The sequence below is a fragment of the Protopterus annectens genome, chromosome 8.part0, assembly GCF_019279795.1.
Source record: "Protopterus annectens isolate FY-2018-M chromosome 8.part0, PAN1.0, whole genome shotgun sequence".
NCBI lineage: Eukaryota > Metazoa > Chordata > Ceratodontiformes > Protopteridae > Protopterus > Protopterus annectens.
In genome coordinates this window covers 510,687,831-510,710,485 of record NC_056741.1, presented here as the reverse complement: position 1 = coordinate 510,710,485, position 22,655 = coordinate 510,687,831, and the positions used below count along the sequence as shown (strand labels likewise).

Below are 22,655 nucleotides of genomic sequence, written 5' to 3'. Positions count from 1 at the left end.
TCAAAGTGCTAGACATCAAGATGAAAATAGCAAAATTAGACATAGTCGAATGCTTAGAAAGCCGAAACCCGGAACATCGAGCTGCAGATGCTGAATGAGGATCATGCTACACTTAAAAGAATGGAGCATGCAGGACAAAATTACAGTTTCCTTAATGGTTTTCAGTGGATATCACGGTACAGTGAGGATCGGGAAATTTAACCTTTTCCCCACTGTACTGCACTCTCAGAGTTGATACATATAGTTTGTTGGGAGTATGGGGGGTGCAGGGCTGCTTGCCCCCCTGTAAAACGTCCAGAAGGTATGCTTTTGTTGTGTATGCTGTCTTTAAATGGACAGCTATTCTGTTAAGTTTACAGTGCTCTCCATTTAGTGTACATAGTTACATTCTGTTGTTAGCACTGGTTTATCTTTTTGTGAAAGTGTTGTGTTTTAGAGCTGTCCTATGGAATCTGAGCTTGACATAGTCTTTTTTTTACTTTGATTTTCGCTATGCAGTACAATGTCTTAAAGGCATACCACCCTTTTTAAAATGTACACAGCTTTAGTGATTGGAGTGCGATATTATAAGGTATGATAAGAATTTTCGATGTAATATTTTGCTATTTTTGTCTCAATGTTTAGTATTTTGACATTTTGAAGTATGTATGCAACATACTCTAGCTTGTCTTGACACATTCAGTTGACTCTATATGTCATACTTACTTCCAGAAATAATGACTATGACATAGGAAATTTCAAGACAGGATTACAACCACTCACATATAGGCTTCTCTGAAGTGTATCTCCATGTATTCAGTTAGCTCTCCTGTGGCAATGATAGTTAATAAATTAAGTTGCAATGTTTTTTGCTTCCTGTGTCTCATGAGTTTGATTCCAAGCTGTTACAAATATTGTGTAACATCAGATAAGACCCACACTGTTAGTTTCTTTCACTTTCCAAAGTGTAACCGTCAAAAGCCATGCCAGTAGGCAGCCCATTGTTGAACACTAGAGACTGTGACAATGGGTGAAGCATCACACATAACACAGCTCAATGCCATGTTTCACATCTTTACTGCTCTCTACTATAAGCAGTGGTAATGTGTGTGACAGGGGGTCAATCCATATATAATCACATAAATGCAGTTGGCAAGGCTGTGTGTGTTTGCACAATCTCAGTAACACACAAGATCTGAATTTAGTTCAAATTCAGACATACTTTGCAAACTTGAGTTTTACAGATATGTCAGGCAATGGAGATAATGGTGCTAAACCTAGAGCCCAAAAGGGGGGTGTTGAGGAGACCAGGATATTTGAGATGCCCTTGTGTGACACTACAGCCAAAGGCTGCTGCAGAGGGATTATACCAGGTCTCAGTATAAGGCTAGGCTTGGCGTAGCTTAGCCAGTGTTGTCTCCACTGCAACTGGCATTTCACGCAGTGAGGAAGAATGTTGTCATCACTACAGTGACCTTAAAAAGAACAGGCAGAACCTTCCAAGCCAATTCAAGGCTGGATTTAGGACTGAAATGCCCCCACATGTGTTAGTATTTTGACCCATTACCTGTCTATGATATGACACTAATTATCTAACCAACAAATGCAGTTACTCGTTATGCTTTCATAAATATGTGCCTTCTTTTTGTTCCTACAGAGGCAGAGGAGGTTCCTGCAAACTGTTAGGTACACTAGAAGAGATTGACTCACCCCAGAGAGGCATGGGGTACTTATGAATCAAGTAACAATTAAAGATGTAATATTATTTTCATTTCCTCAAGCACTAACATCTCCAGCAGGCACATGTCAGCATTCATCTCGAGCAGGCATGCTTTTCTTCCAAAATAAGGGCTGCTGCTTGCTTTAGGCAATTACCATCTTAACTCTGTGTGCATGCAGTATCCAGAAGCAACATTTTTTATAAAGTGATAATTATTTTTAAAATCTTACCAAAAGTATGTTAGGAAGAATTGCATTATAGCAATTGTAATTATTAAGTTAGAATGCATAAGTCCAATTCATCATAGTGAAAGACAGGCAGCTGTTTCTTATATTATATTAGTGATATTTCTTTATTTAATGCCACATAGATACCTTGCCATATAAGGATATTTCAAAGGTGTGCAATAGGAAATTATAATAGTTCTTTATGTATTGCCAAACAAAAGTTTGTGTAAAGTATACTATTACATGACATGTATCTAAATATATTTTTATCTGTCCCAACCCTCATCATGTTCTCTTTTTGTGAATGGGGCTATAATTTATTAACAGTCTGCAGTCTGCATAACTTCCTAATGAAAGTTAATATTCAACAACAAACAAAGCTACACTGAACACTGCAGTGTAGCCTGCCATGCCTCCGGAGATGGCAGCACAGACACCCGGCACTTCAGGGTCACAACCTGCCAGTGTTGCCTCCACAAATCCTGCCCTACTTGCTCCAAGTATGTCAGGTAGCACTGCCCTTGCTGCTGGTGCAGTGGTACCCTCTGGGAGCAGGAGGTTGTGATTTTCTCATCTGGCCGGAGCTCACATGGCTGTTGGAAGATATAATGGAAAGCAGCATTAGTGCACATACTGGCACAGATGAAAGGGTTCTGCATCACATCACAAAGAAGATGCCATGTTCAGACACTGACCCAAGGAGCTGCTGCAGGAGATGGTAATGACAGTTCTGAGGACGAGGACTAAATTTGCGCTGTTCTCATGCTGGGCCTGAGTGTACCGCAAATGTCCCATAGGTCTATAAATAGGCATTGAAAAGGATGTTAATCAAATGGCTTTAATATCAAAAATCCCTTTCATCAAGGTGTGTATTTTGAGATCACGGTACAGTGAAAATCAGAAAAATTGCCCTTTCCTCAGTCTAGTGCGATCTTGGAGTTGGTATATATAATTAGCAGGGTGTGGGGGCTAAGAGCGACTTTGATGAATGGCATTTTTGATTTTTTCAGCCGTTCAATTAACATCCTTTTCAATGCCATGATATAGACCCATATCCTCTATCTAGCCCCAGTTATAGTGCCCTCTAACCTTTAGTCTCTATCACCATCCCTGTTTGTGCTGTATGTCCAGTATGTCTGTGGATGCTCCATAACCTACCCTATCTACATGACCCTCTTATTCATAAGCACCTTTTCCAACACTCCACTGTCTCCTAAAAATAAAAAAGGCGCCTGTACCACAAAAAATTATAACCCATACATAGCTCTCCATTTTGCCTGTGTGTCAAATTAACTCAATTGATTTAGTCCAATTGGCCATACAACTTTATTTCATTATTGTCATCCATAACTGGTGTAGTGACTCTGCAAAGTCATGAAACTGAGTGTCAGTTCACATTGATGTTGTGAGGAAGTGGTTAGCTGTCACCCTCCTGCAAATTCCTGTATTCATTTACCTCTGTGTTACCCTTTGCTTGCCAACCCCATTTTTCACCAGGGTTCTCTCCCATCCTTTTTCCCTTCTTTAATCTTGTCAAAATATAGATTCACATATAACAAATTCAGTCATAACTGGCCCATGGAAAAGCCATCCCTTTATGTGCTCAGCATTTGCACAAAATGTGTTATATCACAGTAATGCTGAGTGACAATGAATGTTGTTAACCTCTTATTGCAAAATCTGATATTTTTAATTCAGTCTGCAGTGGTCTGTTTCCTTCCATGCAAATGTGCCTAAATCCACTGAGGTATGGGAATACAGAGTAAAGTCACACTAAAGACAGTACTGTGGTAACGTTAATGTACTATTTATTAGGCTGCTGGATGTATTCATGTGGGATTTCCTATGTGCCATGTCATAGTTACCTTGTTTGTCATCTGCTTTTATTGCCATGCTGAAATGGGTAAAATTACAGCAGTATGTTATTATATTATTTTATGACAGATCATACTCCTGTCATATATTTATATACAAATGTCTATATTCCTCTCTATATAACACATTCCGTTATCATAACATAGGAATAGTTCAGCAAGACATCATTTTCAAAAACCTTGCAGTCGCAACAGGGAGACTTAGTAAGCCAATATTATCCTGGTTGGATACTCATGATTATCACACTCTTCCACCCCTTATTTCTACTTATTATTGATGATTTCATAAGTAAGACTAACATACTGTACAGATGTTCCTACATATTCTATAAACACATTTCTGCCATTTCTCTGAATAAATCAGCACGTTCTCATAAAAATGTGAGGCTCTTATAACAGTAGGATGAAAGACTATTTTCCAGTTAAGCCACCTGGCCAATCAGATAAACACACAATAATCTTTCCACCAGCAGTTCCCATGTTGGATGGGTTGAATCAGCCCTCTGCTCTCACCAGAGTGCAGAATAAAATCCTCTTAATGTAAGATATTTGTTACTTCACTTGGTTTTGAGCTGAGGTGAAGTAACAAATGTTTAAAAATAAAATGCAGAACTCCTGCAATATTAGGAATCCTTGGACTAAGTTCACAAACTCTAAGAAATGTTCACAAATACAGCAAAGTGTGTGCAAATAGAAAACTTCACAAACAGAGAAAAACTTTGAAAAAGTTAAAAATATTTGGCAAACTCATAACAGCTTTTGCAGTATCAGAAAAGGTTGAGAAATATCAGAATACTGTTAAAACTACCTAAGAGCTATAACGTAACAAAGAAATGGTGCTTCTTTATCAAGTGTTGGCTGAAAACAGTGATAAATTTGACAAGATCAATAAATGCATCACAGAATATGTAAATAGCATTGAGATAAAGCAAGTGCCATAAAAATACTTGTATCAGATTTGTAAGTCCAAAGATGGTATTAGATGCATCCCAAGGTATTGTAGTCAGAACTGTCCAAGCCAGGTACAGGGAAGCTTTGAATAAATGAGCACAGTGTCACAAAATATAAGGCTTTTATATGAGCAGAATAAAATAATTTTATGCAGTTAATCCCTCAGGCAAATCAAATAAACACAATAAGACTTCCAACAGCAGTTCCCATCTTGGACAGGTTGAATCAGCCCTCTGCTACCCCCAGAGTGTATGTAAAACAGTTTTGAGCTCAGGTGCATTAACAAATGGTTTACAACAAAAGGGAAAACTCATGCAAAATCAAGAATCCTTGGAAATAATTTCAAGACATTTATAAACATAGAAACACTTTGCAAAATGTAGAGATATTTTAGCAAACTCAGAACAGCTTTTGCTGTATCAGAGGAGGTTGGAAAGTATAAGAATACTGTTAAAACAACCTAAGACCATCACAGTAACAAACATAAGGCATTTCTTTAAGACACGCAGGCTGGAAAAAGGTGACAAATTCAACCATATCAGTATATTAAGCGGATAACTGCTAAATAGCACAGAGCTAGACCAAGCACAGAACATTTTGTCTTACACTCTGGGGGGAAGCAGAGGGCTGATTCAACCTATCCAAGATGGGAACTACTGGTGGAAGTCTTATTGTGTGTTTATTTGATTGGCCTGAGGGATTAACCACACTCATGCAACAAAGGGATAAGACCTGGAAACTACCATCGTAATAGGCACCTTGACATCCTTCTTAAATATAAACAATGCCACAACTTAGTCAAAAAACGTATCATACAAGACAAAATGGCATACTATATTAAACTACAGTCTAACCACTCCTCTAACCCCAAACAATTCTGGAAATCCATCAACTCACTTCTCAACCCAGGCACCAAAAACAACCCTTGCCCTGACACTAGTAAATCTAACCCAGAAATAGCTACTCTGTTCAACTCCTTCTTTACTAACTCTATAGCACAACTCACTAAAACATTCCCAAACAAAAACACCCCCCCAAATCAAACCCTCTGCCCAACCTTCCACCCCAAACTCACCTCCCATATTCCAGCTCAAACCCATCTCCACCTCATATATAAAAAAAACTCTCTAAGCTTAAGCCTTGCTTCAATGCCCCTGACAATATCCCCCTCACTCTTCTTAAGAATTGCAGCAGACAGCATCACCATCCCCATTAGCATACTCATCAACAGATCCATACAATAATCATATGTCCCCAAACTGTGGCATGCAGCCTTCATCGTACCCCTCCATAAAGAAGGCAAAAATAATAACACCTCCAACTTCTGACTCATAGTGATTCTCTCCCCTATTTCAAAAATTCTTGAGAAATGCATCCACCTCCAGCTCATGCCATTCATTACACATAACCAACTCCTCACCCCAACACAACATGGGTTGCATCCTGGCCATAGCACAATAACAGCTCTTCTCTCTTTTCTAGACATCGTAAACCATGCCCTTGACTCTGGAGAACTTGTATCTCCAGTCCTCCTTGACCTCTCCAAGGCTTTTGACACAGTCTCCCATACCCACCTTCTTCACCACCTTTCCAATCTTAACCTCTCACAAAACACCATTACCTGGTTCAGCAGCTACATCTCTGACAGATCTCAGGCAGTAAAATGGAAGATTGGCATGTCAGTCTTCCTTCCCACCCCAATCGGGTACCACAGAGATCCATTTTTGGCCCTATGCTCTTCAATATCTTCATTAATGATTACCATGCAGCCATTCATAACTTTAATATAGTACAATATGCAGATGACTCAACTTTCATTTGCTCTGCATCAAACCTCCCTGAGCTCCAAACAAAAAAACGGGTTCTTCGAGCCCAATGGACTATCCTGGTTAAACAAATGCAAATAAATAAATAAATAAATAAATAAATAAATAAATAAATATCATTCTTTGCCTAGGATAACTTATCCTTTTGGTGATGGTCACCTTCAGGCATGGCACCCTATAATATCAAAGAAATATACATCTCCCTATTGAAATGTCAGCACGCAAAATGCTGAGTGCCACCAAGCCAAAAAAAAAAATAGTAAAAAAAGTCTGAAAACCCCAGAAAGCAGCGAATCCTGAAAGTTTCTTATCTCTTCTCATTACAGCCGATTGATGTCTCCAGGCGTTTCTGCAGTTACATCCTACTGCTCCTCTAGGCATCATATATTGCCTGTTCATATTTGCATTAATAATTCCAAAACCATGTTACATACAAGGTATCGGAAAAATTTATCTTAAAGCATACATGATGGAAAACATAATTCTATTGATATATGACCTCTGTCAATGGGTATTTGTTAAAAATTTAAGGTGATAACTTAAATTTTTAAATGATGAAGCCATGTCTACTAGGAGTTAAAGGTACACACTCAAAAGAGCTCTACTGGAGGGAATGATTTAAAATCTTTTTGCAGGGGGACATTGCACACCCTGATGTGGAGGAACCTCCCCCAAAATTTATATAAAAACAACTCTGAGATCACCATACCTTGGAGAAAATTGAGAAGTCTTGAGAAATGGCTATCCCAGACTTAGTATATATAAGTCCATTTCTTTTAGCCATTCTGTCTCCATGTTTTGGTACTCGGTGAAGCAGGTCCTGATATTTCAAATGCTTACCAAATATACATGTCAGCTGTTGGGAGATTATACATGCTATTCCCATATTCAGTAATACTTAAAACCTTCCAGTGTTGATAAGAGTCCTGTTATGTGCCATCCATGATGTACAGTTGCAGTCCGTGTGGTGGCAGGTGGTGTATTGTGTGTCTTGGTGTTGCTTTGGCATAGGAACAAACTAGACTGAACAGGAAAACTTGCAGACACATGGACATATCTGGGACAAATCTTGCTTTTTATGTCTGTGTGAAAAAGTGGTAAACATATTGCCTCTGTCTAAACACTAGAGGATCATGAGTGTGACAAAAGTGCATTGCATTAATCTCTGAAACCTGGAAGTGGTACACACACAGCATTCCACAACATCTCTGAATATTAGATTTGCTGTTCTTGTCAAGTACATAATTCATGCAATTGGTATATGAACTCTTGAGAATTGAGGCATAGCTAGGTCTGGCAGAAAGGTGTCCCTACCTGAATGTATGGTCTTAGAGGGCAAGCTAAGAAGATGCTGATGTGGAGAGAGTGCCAAACTAGCATTCAAAACGGAATGTCAATACTCTGAAGTGCTTTATGTGTGGTATTACAACATTATTAACTGTAGCATGCCACCTGCTAAATTTTCTTTTGCCCTTAACTTGGGATGGACCTTTTTTAGTGCTCAGTTTAGAATTGGAGTCTACATGTCCTCCAATGTTCTTGCGGATTTTCTCTAAGTGCTTCTTTTTCTTCCAACATTCCAAAGGTATTCAATAGGTGGATTCAACACTCTAAATTGGCTATAGGTGTGAGTTTGCATATGTATGTGTGGCAAGGAAGAAAAATCAATGCAGGCTAGCTACCCAGTCATGTGAACATTGGCTCTAGATGATTGTCACTGTGGAAGTGACACCTGGACCCCATATGCTAAAAATGGGTAAAGGAGTTGTGGATAGATGAATGGAATTTAGAGTTGTGGGGGTTGTCTAAACTCAGATTGGGTGAGCTGCTCAGGGCACCACATAACATTGCTGATTGGCTGTTTACAGCAATGAGAGCTGAGACCTACACAAGACATTGATCAGAATTTGACAATAGTCCTCTACTATATCTTCTATAAGAACTCCTACATGGATCTGAGTGGAGTCCTCCACTCCCAGTAGTACAAGTACAATCCAGACATACACCTGGTATATATGTATGAAGAGAATGGACAAATGTGCTGAACTAGGCAAGGCAAATGTGCTTGTTGCAAAACCCAGTGGAGCAATAGCAGACCTCATGTAGCATCCTCACCCCCCCACCCTGTGACTAATACTTCAGACACACACTCTTCCCCACAGTAGCAGTTTTTAGAAGGAAGTGAATTTAAAAGGCACATGGACACACCAGTCAAGGAGTCATGACAGGAAGTAATGCAGAGTACACGGTACACTGTATGTACACTTCTGTGTAGCTTATATTTTCCACCAACTATCCCCACACAGGCAAATTTAGAGCTCCAGTGACAGTATCCCCATCAAGCAAGCATATAGTACATTTAGAACTCACACAGTATATTGCCCACTTGAGAGAAATAACCCTCACTTATATGACACCCCAGAATATACTGCAGCATATGGGAGTTAGAATCAAATACTACACCTCCCAATGACTTGCATATCAAGAGTGACTAGGATGCACACAGTCCTCCATCACACCTGGGCTTATATCTTCTACATAGTACAAAAATGCAACAAAACTTACTGTTTGACTTGCAGATTACTGCTACATCCCCTGTTATTTTCCTGCCATGGCATACACCCGTACCCTTTAGTCACATTATCCCATACAGTGTGGACCATGTTGTCAGTTATACCCTTTAGCTTAACCCCCTACTCCACCACAATGTCATGTAGTACAGCAAATAATACATGGGTATGGCTGTGGTACTACACCCAATGCAAATAATAGTGGTCACCAATCACATACCTCACTGGGCTGTTTCTATCAAAAACAATCCTGTCTTGGTTTATGATTTGTTGTGGAGTTGACTGGTAAGAGCAGTTTTATTTGAATTTATATTGCATTTGTTATCAGTATTTTTAACTGTTTGTAGGTAGGAAGAGACTGCTTATTAACAAGCTTTACTTTGATTCATATTTTGTTGTTTTATCTTAATTTTCACTTTTGGTTGTGAGAAAGGGATAGGTTTTGGACAGGCAAGCTCTAGCCACCACAAGGAGCCTAGACAGCTATAAATTTACATAGACTGCAGACAGGAAAATTCTGAGCATAGCAAAACAATCCTGTCTTGGTTTGGGGTTTGTTGTGGAGTTGACTGGTTACAGAAGTTTTATTTATTTTTACTGTTAAAAGGCGGTGCGACTGTGAACTATAGTGAGTAGAAGCTACTGCACACAAAGACGTAAATAAATTACAACTTCTGTCTGGCTAGTAGAACTTGTCTGGTCAGAACAACTTTATTATATTTTATTATTTAGTTGGATATTGCTGGTATAATTTTTGTCATAGAAGTTGATTTAAGTTCCTTTGAATTCTTTGCTACTGACTTTGTATATATTTTTTTCCTTTGCAATATTTTATTCAATTAAAGCTGAATATGGATTCTTTAAATGACTATGCAATTAATGATTTGCTAATGCACAAGTATCTTGTATAGTGTAATAAATGTTATACATATTTAAAGGTAACAGCTGGCAACACTGGTGATCTTTGTTCCTCATGTCAAAAGTTAGATGATTTGCTTACCATTGTTAGAAGCAAATCTCGACTTAATGATGATGATTGCACATGTGCAATTGGCACGGCTTGGAGAACTGTTGTATCATATATTAATGACTGGACTGATGAACTGAATAATGTTCGGCATAGAACAAATAGAACAGATTTAGGAAATGATGCATCTATTTTCTGCAAAGAACATTCAACTCCTATGAAACATGATGAGGCCCCTGAGAACTATGGAATTGTGGATGGAACTACTCAGCAATCTGAGGGTCCAGCTTGTTTAGAAGGAAACAAAAAAAGAAAGAAAGGAAGAAGTTCTCAACAAATAACAAGGAAGAAAAAGAAACTGACTAATGACTGTAAATAAAAGAGAATACATAGTTCAAAAAGATTCTGCTTTGTTATGTAACACACTGGTGGCAGGGAATGAAGATATATGTCTATCAGAAAACCCTCAGTCTACATAAAAAGGCATCACCTTTCCAATGGAAAATGTAGAAAAAGAGGCAAGAGGCAGGTGAAAAGGAAGAAATCAAAACTGAACGTGGAAGGATTGAAGATCATTACTGCAAGAAAAAAGAAGAGAAAGACAGACGCTGACTACATGGCTCAAGCTGTGGATTTATAATGCCAGCTGGATGAGAATTTAATATGCAATGAAAACAGTGGAATTAATAAGACTAATAGTGATAAAGATCTATCCTTCATAACAATTGATAGAGCAGAAATGACTGTATTAGAAGTTGAAGATTCTTCAGAGATGGTCAGCAAAGATATTCTTGTAACTGCAGATTAAGTTATTAGAGGAACTGATACTTATATATGCAGAGATGATAATGAACATTAAATATTGTTATGCTTGCCAGGAGCAAAAATAGAAGATGTGAAACAAGCCTTGGAATGCCTTAATATAAGGAAGTATGGATCTGTTTTTATTCATGTTGGTACAAATGATGTCACCAACAAAGATTCTCTGACTGTTAGTCAGTAACTGACAGCCCTCCTAGATAGTATTGCTTGTACTGGTGTTAGGACATATTTTTCAGAAATCACCTTCAGAAAAGATAGTCAGGTCACTGTGAAAGAAAAGAAGTTTTGGATAAACACCTACATGGAAAAACGTCCTGTTTTAAAAAATGGAAATGTGTGGAGCATCCAAGCTTTCTTTTGGGCACACGTGTTCAGACAGGATGGTGTGCATTTGTCTAGATCAGGGAAAAGAATTTTTGCAGCAGATATTTTGCAATATTTGACAAACACTAGCCAGGATTTTTGCCAGGTCAAAAATGTAATCATTCACAGATAACAACATCTGATGCATCTCTGATGGTTGTTAATTATAGGAGCATTAATAATACAGTTTTTTATTATAAAATTTGCTGCGTTCCCACAAGGTTGATGTTGTTATAGTTTGTGAAACACGGTTAAAGAACAATGACTGGAAACCAGTTCTGTCAGGGTATAAATGGTTTACTGTAACAGACATTCTAACAAAAAATCGGGTGGAGGTGTTATGATAGGGATTAAAGATAGCTATGAGACTTGTGATTTTTACGTGTTCAGTGATAACACCAATACTATAGACTGTAACTGTGACAATAAAGACAATCCTGGAACATATAACAGTTGTTAAAGTGTACAGACCACCAAAGTGAAGTGCAGATGACCTAGAAGAATTCATACATTTCTTACATGAAACACAGGAGCGAAGAATAATATTAGCTGGGGACTTAAATTTACCAGAAACAGACTGGAATAATATTGATTCAACGATGTTAGCAAAGAAATTATTCACAGAGTATATTCAGGAACAACAAATGCTTCCGATTGCAAAAACACCTTCCAGGGGATGGAATATACTTGTTTGTGTTCCCAAAGAAATTAGTGTAACTTCAAGTCAAGTTTTACCACCATTGATGTGCAGTGATCATGGGGTCATAAGGGTTAATTTGTTGCTAGATAATTCTGCCAAATTGAAATCTAAGCCAATGCACAGAAGGTTAATTACAGATTATAGGGAAGCAAAACAGTTACTATACAAAACTAACTGGAGTGAGGTGTTCAGTGGAAAAACTGCAGATAGAATGTGGAAAGTTTTGAAAGAGAAATTGTTTGAGTGCAAAAAGTAAAAAAAATGTTTAACGTCAGGATCTAGGCACACAACATCGGGGGGTATATTTCCATAAGAATAAGATAGCTGATTAAGGTGAGAGACAAAAAATATAAGGAATGGAAGAGAGGTCAAACTACAACTTTGAAAACTGAAATAAATTAGCTGGACAAACAGATTAAGCATAGTGTTCGACAAAATCAAGAAAAAATTGAAGAACATTTATATAAAGATATTGAGCATAATAGGAAACCTTTTTATAGATACATAAGATGTGGAAGAAGTAAAGATACACAAATTGATAAACTGTGTGCAGATTCTAAAATTTATTCTCCGACACAACAGATTATAGATATATTTAGAAAATCTTATGCAAAACAGTTTGGCTCCACAAAAGGGGTGGTAAGTTGTCCTAGTGATATCCAGGTAACCCCAGATACTGGAATCAAATTAGATTATATTGAAAAAGAACTATGCAAACTGGATCCAAACAAAGCACAGGGAGGAGACAGAATAAGTAACGATGACCTGAGAACACTTAAGCAATAACTTACACTGCCATTACATCTATTATTCACTAGGTCATATAAATATGGGGAGATTTCTCAAGATTGGAGATATGCACTTATTAAACCTGTCTTTAAGGGAAAGGGAAGTAGGACAAACCCAGAATCATATAGACACTTAAGTCTACTTTGATGTTTTGGAAAAATAACAGAGAAGGTAATACTGGATAAGGTATTGTCAGAACTGGATAGGTTGGGACTTGAAACCATATATCAGCATGCATATGTTGAAATTAGATCTATTACCACCTGTAACATGATGTTCTATAACAATAGAATAACAGCTATGAATGAAAAATTGTGCTGTGATGTGATTTATATAGACTTAACTTCAGCATTTGATAGGGCCATGCACAAAACACTGATCAATAAATTAATACAACTAGGTATTGATGTACTGTTGATAAGATGGATAGCTGCATGGCTTACAGATAGGACATAGGTTCATAGGTTCATAGGTTCATACTAGGCTATCTGCCCGAGGGCATTTACAAGCCTAGCCCATAGTTTTGTGGCTTACGCCACCCCTTTAGTATGGGGAACTATACCCATTATTTTGCTGTGCCTCTGTCGAGCAGTGACACTGAGGTAATCCCTGGGGTATATCTGCGATCTCCCATCCATTGGTCAAGATTTCTCTTGAACAAGGCCAGCGAGGTGCTCTGCCTCACATATACCGGGATTTTATTCCACAGCATAGGGAGTCTTTGGGTGATGAATCTATCCCTCCAGCACATCCTATTAATAGCCGTGTCGAGGTTTAAGTCTCCGCCCTTGTGGCTCTGGCGGATCTAGATTTTTGAGGTGAAGCATATTCATCAAATCTGGGTTTGACATGGCCTTGTATGTTAGGCAAAGGTCACCTCTGAGCAAGCAGTAAGTGACTGAATAGAGCTGGAGTTCTTTCAGTCGGGCAGCATAGGACAGATGTTTGAGACCCTTTATCCTTTTGGTGAGGAACTTTGTGGCCTCTCCAGCTGCTGCAAGTGTCGGGTCAGATACATTCCGAATGGGGCATTGTACTCAATCATTGGTCTGATGAGTGATGAGTATAGGGAGACTATGACCTCCCTTGATCTAGATGAGAATCCCTTCATGATAAGGTGGGCAATGTAGAAGGTCTTCCTAACTACTTTAGCTACATGGGTGTCGAATGACAGACTACTATCAACCTGGGTCCCCAGGTCCTGATAACTTATTCTGTGCTCAGTGGATTGCCACCTATTTGGTAGCTAGGGTAACCTTGTTTTTCCCGAAGGGTATGACTATGCATTTTTGGCATTTAACTTTAGGCCATGGCTCTGGCACCAGTTATCCGTTTCTGTGAGACCCTTCTGAAGGATATCTGTGTCAGATGTGTTTTCTACTATGGCCCAGTTTGCAGTCATCTGCAAACTTTGTCAGCCATAACCCTCCTGTGTTTGCTTGTACTTGGAAAAGTAGATGCAAAACAAGAGTGGGCCCAGGACTGAGCCCTGTGGTACACCACTTGTGACAGGCTTTGAGTCTGACATGGCGCCAGCAACTCTGACCCTGTGGGTTCTGTCACTCAGCCAGTTTGCAACCCATCTTGTGATGTATGGGTTAACATTTAAGCTGATGAGTTTTTCAATGATACCCGAGTGGGGTATTGTATCGAAGGCCTTCGCCAGATCGAGGTAGGCTGTATGGACTGCCTTTCCCTCATCAATGGCTTTGGTGACTGTTTCGAAAAAGTCAACCAAGTTTAGAAGGCGTGATCTGCCTTTGACAAAGCCAAACTGGGATGGATCCAAAGTCTGCAAATTCCCTATGTCTTTATTTATGAGGTCCATTATGATCCTCTCCATGGCTTTGCAGATAAGGCTTGTCAAGCTAATGGGCCGGTAATTTCCAGGGTCGGTGGAGGCACCGCCTTTGTGAAGTGGGACCACAGTTGCAGTGCGCCACTCCTGGGTGCGTATCCAGAGGTAAGACTATGATTAAACAGCTGTCCTAGCTGTGGGTTTAATTCCTTGTTGAGTTCGTGGAGCACACAGCCGGGGACACCATCAGGTCCCATGGATGCTGTGTTTTTTGCTTTGGAGAGAGCAGTTCTCACTTGGGCGTTGGAGATGTTTGGGGGCTGCAATCGCTTGGTATAGATATCTCTCCTTTTGGGGAAGGGGAGAAGTTTGCACTGAACCTGTCAGCCAGTATGTTGGCAATGTCTGTAGGATCAGTAATCTTCACATCATTTTGAACTAGTTCTGAGCATATCTGGGAGTTTCCTCCCAGGTTTCTAACATAGCTAAAGAAGGCCTTATGATTGTCTTTTGAGTCTTTAGCTATTTTTCTCTCAAAATTTGCTTTGGATGATTTTATGAGAGCTCTTAGTTTTTACTTATAGTGATCAAGGGTGTCTTACCTTTTAAGGATTTTGCTCTATCTTGTAGTAGCTTCCTCCTTTTGTTGTAGAGTTTGTTTATGGCTGGGGTCCACCAGACTGGACGCTTGCCTTTGGTACAAAGAGTCTTTGTTTTGCTTGGGATTGCCTTATCCATGCAGTCCTGCAGGTGCTGGTAGAAGGCATTTGTAAGTGATTCAGCGGCTTGAGTACTGTTTTCCGCCGCTCGGGGCCTTAAAGGAGACCACACTAGTCTTTAGAAGTGTGAAGTCGGCTTTGAGAAGTTCTTTACTGTGGTCTTTTATTTCAGGTGGGGTGGGATGAGGACCTCCAGCGAGATTAGTTTGTGATCTGATCTCACCAGTGAGGGGTATACTTCGGTGTTGAACATTGTGCTCCCATGTTCGTGATGATGAGATCAAGTATGTTTTCTCCTCTTGTGGGGATGGTGACTAGTTGTTCCATGGCATTTGAGTTTATGAATTCCAGGAACTTTTGGGCTAGGGTGTTTGGGCTTGAGTAGTGTTCCCAGTCTATATTAGGGTAATTGAAGTCACCTAGTATGATGGTGTTTGGTGATACATTTATCCCCTCTAGTGTTTTCAGGAAGGCCATGTGAGGTTCCTGAGTTTGTGAGGGTGGCCTGTAACATGCTACAATTTGCAGAGCAGTCTTGCCTATGGTTAATTGCACCTGGATGGTCTCCGATGCATCGTGCGTTGCCACCAGTCTTGAGGTGTGGGTGTCCTTGATGAATATGGATACCCCCCCTCCTTTCTTGGTATTGTCCGGATTTTGGGGCCGGAACGCATGACAAGAGGTAAAACCTGATAGTGCTGGGGTGCTCTCAGGAGCCTTGAACCAGGTTTCTGTCACTGCACAGACATCGATGTTCTCCATACTGAGAAGGGCCTCGAGTGCGTGCATTTTGAGATTTAGACTTCTGGCATTGAGCAGCATTACCCTTAGTTTTTTTCCTTTTTTGTGTTCTAGGGTGGTAGGTTTAGAATTTGAGCCTTGCCTAAAAAAGGCACTATGGGGGTGGCAAGAGCCTTTGCCAATATCCAGAATCCCAGGGGTGACAGGTGCAAGCCGTCCCTTGCGAAGCAGCGTGGCTTGTCCAGCATGTCATCCCAGGCAGACAGACATTGGATCCCCTTTGAATGACACCAGAGTTTAAGCCAATTGTTAAAGCTGATCATCTTATCTCTGTATTGTGGCATCATTCTTGGTGAAGGTAGGATACTGCTCAAGGTCAGGGTCATACCTGCCTGGGCTACATAATCAGAGAGCTCCTCAATGTCTCTTTTCATGTAGTCCAAGGAGGTACGTCTCAGGTCATTTACACCAGCATGGACAATGACTGAGTCGTATATGTACCTGCTGTTGAGAGACCTGAGTGCTTGCGTTATGTGGCAGATTCTAGCGCCCGACAGGCAGCTTACTGTGACCTTCTCCTTACTCAGTCTGGTGAGCGGGACGTCAGTGTGTCTGACTATGGAGTCACCAATGACTAGTGTGTCTGGCATTGTGTTTGGCCTTAAGGGCTGTGACTGTTTGACACTCTGACTGTGAGGTCTATGTGTTGCAGGTGTTGTGTTCTGAGGTGGTGGTTGTTTGGGTGTCTGCTTTGGTGGCCTCTGCTGTTTTGGTAGATTTTTGATCAGAGCCGAGTATGTCTTTGTGTGTTTATGTGTATGATTTGAGGTTGTGATGGTACTATGTGAGACTGGGTCTATAGTGTGTGTGGTAACCTTCTCCTCCTGACTGGTCTTGCCAGTCCTATGTTGAGAGAGCTCAGCCTCCAGTTTGGCCGTATAGTTGCATCTCTCGCATGTATTTGTGTTTTGTGGGAGGAGGAGAGGGTTGTCTGTGTACATGAGGCAATTGTAACATTGCCTCAATATTCCCAGGTTCACCAGCTGAGCAGGAGAGGACACTAGCAACTGATCCTCGACATGCTAGAAGGACTAGACAAAAACTTTAAAAGAGATTCCGGGGACGTGGGTGACCGAGAAATGGGGTTTGCCTTTTGGGGTGCTATCTATAAGAGTGCCGTATCAAGGTAATAAGTACTGTAGGAGCAAGTGCTAGGTTTAACAGATAGAGAAAAGTCTACTTGGAGTCAAGTAGAGATGATCTTTTAGGTATTAGAGAAAGTGCTAGTAACAGGGATGCTTAAAGGTAAGATTGAAAAGAATGCACTCTGCAGTGTGCACTAGAGAAGTTAGATATGAAAGTAGGTAACTTGAGTTTTACCTGTTTAAAAAGTTAAGGTTTAGTGGAGAGTTACTATTTTAAAACACCAAGATGGACTGAAAGGGGTGGTTACTTTTGTATTTTGGTACTATGAAATACTGTAGGATGGCCAATAAATTTAAATAATTGAAGGGGTGGGATTTCAAAAGTGATGGTTTTGTGATTACTCACATAAGCCAGTGAAAGTAGAGAGAAATGAGATATATGGTCAGATTAACATAAGAGGCGGGCAACTAGAAAGACAGTGGTATTTAACAACACAACTTAAATGGGTGGGAGGGAGGGAAAAATTCTGCCTGACTCAGAACAGAGAGAGCCGTGGTCTCTTTTGAAGTTTTAATATGCTGTTAAAACAGAATGCAAGCAAAACACAAGGTAAAGAAAACAAACTACAGTATTCAAAATATAGAAAGGCAATACAGAAATACAAAAAATAACAGCAAACTAACCTTTCCTTCACAGCAAAGTGTAGCAGAGTCTGGATGAGCCTTTCTGGTAAAGCTACATGGCAAGTATCACACACCAACTGGACAGGTGAAATCCTTGGTTACAGTCAAGGTGTCCCACAGGGCTCTGTACTAGGCCCTTACTTGTTTAGATTGTATCTTTCAGACTTTACTTTTTCATCTGAGGTATTCTGCAGTCTATATGCTGACGACCTGAAATTGGGTAAACTGATTACAAGTGTTATAGATGAGACATGTCTGCAAAATAATTTGACTAAATTGCCCATTTGGGCACAGGAAAATAATATATTGATAAATACATCAAAAACTAAGCATATGAGATTTGGGAGACATAAACTGAAAGGTGAATATTTAATACAGCACACAGTGATTGAAACTTTAGACTCATTTAAGGACCTGGGTATATGAGTAGATTCAGCTATAAGTTTTTCTAATCATATCAACCAATTGGCTAATGATAGTTATAGAACTATAGGTTGTATAAAAAGATTTATAAAGTCTAGGAAATAAAACATAATGAAGTCATTGTTTGTTAGTTACATTAGACCCAAACTTGAGTACGGAATAACAATATGGAAACCCTATAGGAAAACAAGCATGAATAAACTGGAAAGAGTACAGCGGAAATATACTAATGGCATCCATGGATGTGAAAAATCTAAGTTATTATGAAAGACTAAAATATCTGAACTTGTACTGTGCCTCTTAAAGATATTTAAGAGGAGATCTTATTCAGGTATATAGGGCATTTAGGGACAACTACCTCTGGGAATGTTTGGGGTTATAAAAAAGTACTAGAAAATCATCAAATAACCTATGTAGAAGATTCTATAGGAATGAGAAGTGCACTAATTGGTTCTCTGACAAAGTAGCTGATGCTTGGAACAGACTACCAAATTACATTAAAGGAAGTACTAGTTTAGATATTTTTAAGAACAGCCTGGACATCTATTATGGGAACAAGTGTTTTGGCATATTGGCAAGCTAGAAGGGCTTTAATGTCCATGCTTGAAACATTTGTATGTATGTATGTATGTATGTATAGCTTCTAGACTTTCAACTTCCGCTAGAAAGAATAAGATCTACCAGTTACTGGTGAAGGGTATTACGGCAGTCATTGTTGTAATGGGCCTGTTTTGAGTGAATGGTCCTTAATTCTGCTTTTATCTCATTGTGTCTTTTACTTTTGCTATGCTAGGAATCTGCTGCAATATTGTGTTCTCACCTAAATACCTGTGAAGAAGTTTGCACATCAATGACTCCTCAGTGTGTTTTGGGAAAAATATAGTCCCATAGCTCTCAAATTCTTAGCACAAAAAAATCTGGACAAAACCAAAAATAATGGTGGGGCAAAGCCCCAAAAATAGGGACAGATGTTAAATATTGCTCTTTTAAACTTAGAAAGTTGCTAGAATAAAAGGCCTTACATTATCTTGCATTTTCTGAAGGATATGAAGTCTGAAACTCAAATGCCCATCATTATTTAGTGAATTCAATCCTCACTGATTTGCCGTAAAAATCCAGAAAAGCACAGATTTTATAAGGAAAAAAAATGAGGCAAAAATCTGGGCTTTCTGTGAAAATCCTGACAGTTGAAAGCTATGTATAGTCCTCTTGTGGCATGTGAAACTGATGATGTCACTGTGCAGCTGGTATACATATAACACATCATTGTTCACACCTAATACCATCTTGCCATGTCATGCCATGTCATGTATTTTTGCAGTGTGCAATGGTGGCACCTTGACTGTTCAGACTAACAAAGTGCCTGAAGATTTGTGTCACTTACTGACAGTAACAATGAGCCTTATCTTGGAGAGGGCTACCATTTTTCTCTGGATTTTAACCTGCTACATGCCCTTGGATTGTGAAGGCAATGAGAGCGGTAGAGCTCATGCATGTGGGGCTCAAAAGAAATGAAAAATTTGCTGAACTTTATATACAGAGCACACTATATATAAAGGGAGGATAATGAGGGCCCCAAGCATAAATCAGATGCTTGGCCCTGTCTTGCCATCATGGTGACTGTTGCTACTGGTAATATCCACATGGATGAGCAATGCTACTGCCACAGAAGTGATACGAGGAGGTGACACTCTCAACAACAAAGTATTCTAGTACTAATGTAAACTTAAACTAAAAAATAAAGTCTTTACAAATCAAAGTGCTATTATATGCAATTAAGAAAAGAAATGAAAGCAATACTTTGATCAGGCATACCAAAATCTGTACTCAACGTAAGAAATGTAAAGTTTGTATTTTGGACAATGTTCCATTGGATTATAGGGGAGAAAACTTTAAGAATAGTTTAGAGGTCAAAGAAATGTAATGGAAGCTTAAATTCCAAACTGACAACTTTCCTGGTATCGCTAAATATTATTTATTTATTTATTTTTTTTAAGAAATAAAAGACTCACTAAATTGCAACAATGACTCTAAGGTAAAATATTATAGAGTTGTACCATTTACTATTAGTTAATAGGTGATGTTGGTTTACATTATGGTCACATGATGTTGTTTATGTTTATTTATTCATTATGTGTATTCTGAAGAAGTCCTTTTAAGAAATAAACTTAATTAATACATTTGACTCCTATTCTGGTGAACTGGTGTTTCATTTTTTTTTTTGAGGTGACTTTCTCACCTTCAAACCCAGTGAAAAGTAGAGGTCAGATAAAATGCCCTTGAGATTTGCACTAAGCTTGCAAGACAGGTCACTGTCCTGTTTTTTTCTCATCTAGATAAACTGGCCTTTGCAGTACATTTATTTCATGTGTTTTGTATTTATTGTTTTAGTTTTTGTTTTTCAGCTCAGGAGTATATAGCAGAGAATCACCTGCTATACCATAGTAGAATGAAGCATCTCTCCAGATGCATGGGTAAGAATGCTTACTGTCATGTTACTGATTAATTAGATATATCAGAGCCACAATGCATTATGCAGCACTATCCAAAGACAAAAAAAATCACCAAAGCAGTCAAAGGACTTCAAAGCACCAGAAATACAGTCCAAAAAGTAAAACAAAGAAGCAGTTTGCGATTTCTAAATTCATCACTTTGTTCATTTTAGATATGTTGTTCTTCCTATCTTCCTAGAACCAAATTGGCATAGGTGTTAGCGGCAGGAATACCCATTTCTACACCTTGTCTCTGATGGTAATATGTCTTATTAAAGCTAAATATATTATTCTCAAGGACACTGCATGTTGTTTAAAAAGGTTTTCAGTGACCTTGAGTTTTAAACACTGATGAAGAGTTTTTACTTGAAAGCTTTGTTATTTTATTAAACTTCTTTATTTGAGAGCATTGGACTTCTTTGTTTTACTTTTTGGATTATGCAGCATTATAGTATGAGGAGTTATCTGTGTCCTTCTTATTTAGCTGCCCCATGTACTGCCTGACACAACCTGTATGTACATATCTGTGTGTGTGTTTGTGTGTGTGTGTGTGTGTGTGTGTGTGTGTGTGTGTGTGTGTGTGTGTGTGTGTGTGTGTGTGTGTGTGTGTGTGTGTATGTGTGTGTGCGTGTTCCATTTCCAACCCATATGTTCACTCTATATATACAGGCGATATTTACATTTCAAGTTGAAGATGTTAAGATTTGCACTGGGTGTGAGGAGGAGGATGGACAGGATTAGGAATAAGTATATTAGAGGGTCAGCCCAGGTTGGAAGGTTTGGAGACAAAGCCAGAGAGGCAAGATTATGTTAGTTTGGACATGTGCTGAGGAGGGATGCAGAGTATATTGGGAAAAAGATGCTAAGGATGAAGCTGCCAGGTAACAGGAAAAGAGGAAGGCCTAAGATAAGGTTTATGGATGTGGTGAGAGAGGACATGCTGGCAGTTGGTGTGACAGAGCAAGATGCAGAGGACAGGAAGAAATGGAAACAGTTGATCTGCTGTGGAGACCCCTAACGGGAGCAGCCGAAAGAAGAAGAAGAAGATTTGCATGGAGATGTTGTCTAAGCCCGTCTGACATGCGGGCTTTTAGCACAGTCATACATACTGCACACTGTTACAGACCAGGTAGATATATGACAGAAGAATATAAATCTTATTATTTTTATTGTACATTTTCCTACCATTTGTCCATGCAGGTGTAAACTCTACATGGCATACTGCTGGTATTTGTTCATTACTCCTGTTCTGTCCCATGTGCATAGCAACCTACATTACAGGGGTTGCCTAACATATCACAAACAATGAAATTCTCCCACCAGGATACAATATTCTAAGGTTAGACAGAACAGGCAGGGAAGGAGGTGGAGTTGCAATTTTCTTTAAAAATTCACTCAACCTCCAGCCACTTCAAACACCCCATACCCATATTTCAGAACACAGAAATCTTAGGTGCCACTCTATCTGTGAACAATGAAAAACAAATTAACATTTTATGTAGCTATATTCCTCTTGGAAATAACTCCCATACTATGGAAGAAATTCTTCAGTGGCTCAGTCAAAACCTTCCACACGAAACAATTGTACTAGGAGATCTAAACACTGACTGGCTAGCATGTAACTCAACTAACCCCTCCATTCCAATAAATCTCTATGGATTTGCCCAATTAATCCAAGAACCCACCAGAATAGGCAAAAAATCCCAAAGACAGTCTATTATTGACTGGACATTAGTGAAGTATCCCAAATATAACTATCACACAGGACTTCTACCAGATCTACTAATCGACCATCTCCCTACTTTTCTCCTTAGGAAACGTGCCAATATCACAAAGCTCATAGTCTATAGACAAGTCAGGGCCGA

The 22,655-nt window shown here is 39.2% G+C and overlaps 1 protein-coding gene across 1 annotated transcript in view; it reads right to left on the bottom strand.

The window, feature by feature from the left end:
- The window catches only part of LOC122808307, a 206,671-nt gene that overhangs the window by 66,587 nt on the left and 117,429 nt on the right, over positions 1-22,655 (bottom strand). The gene's annotated exons all lie outside the window — the stretch shown is intronic.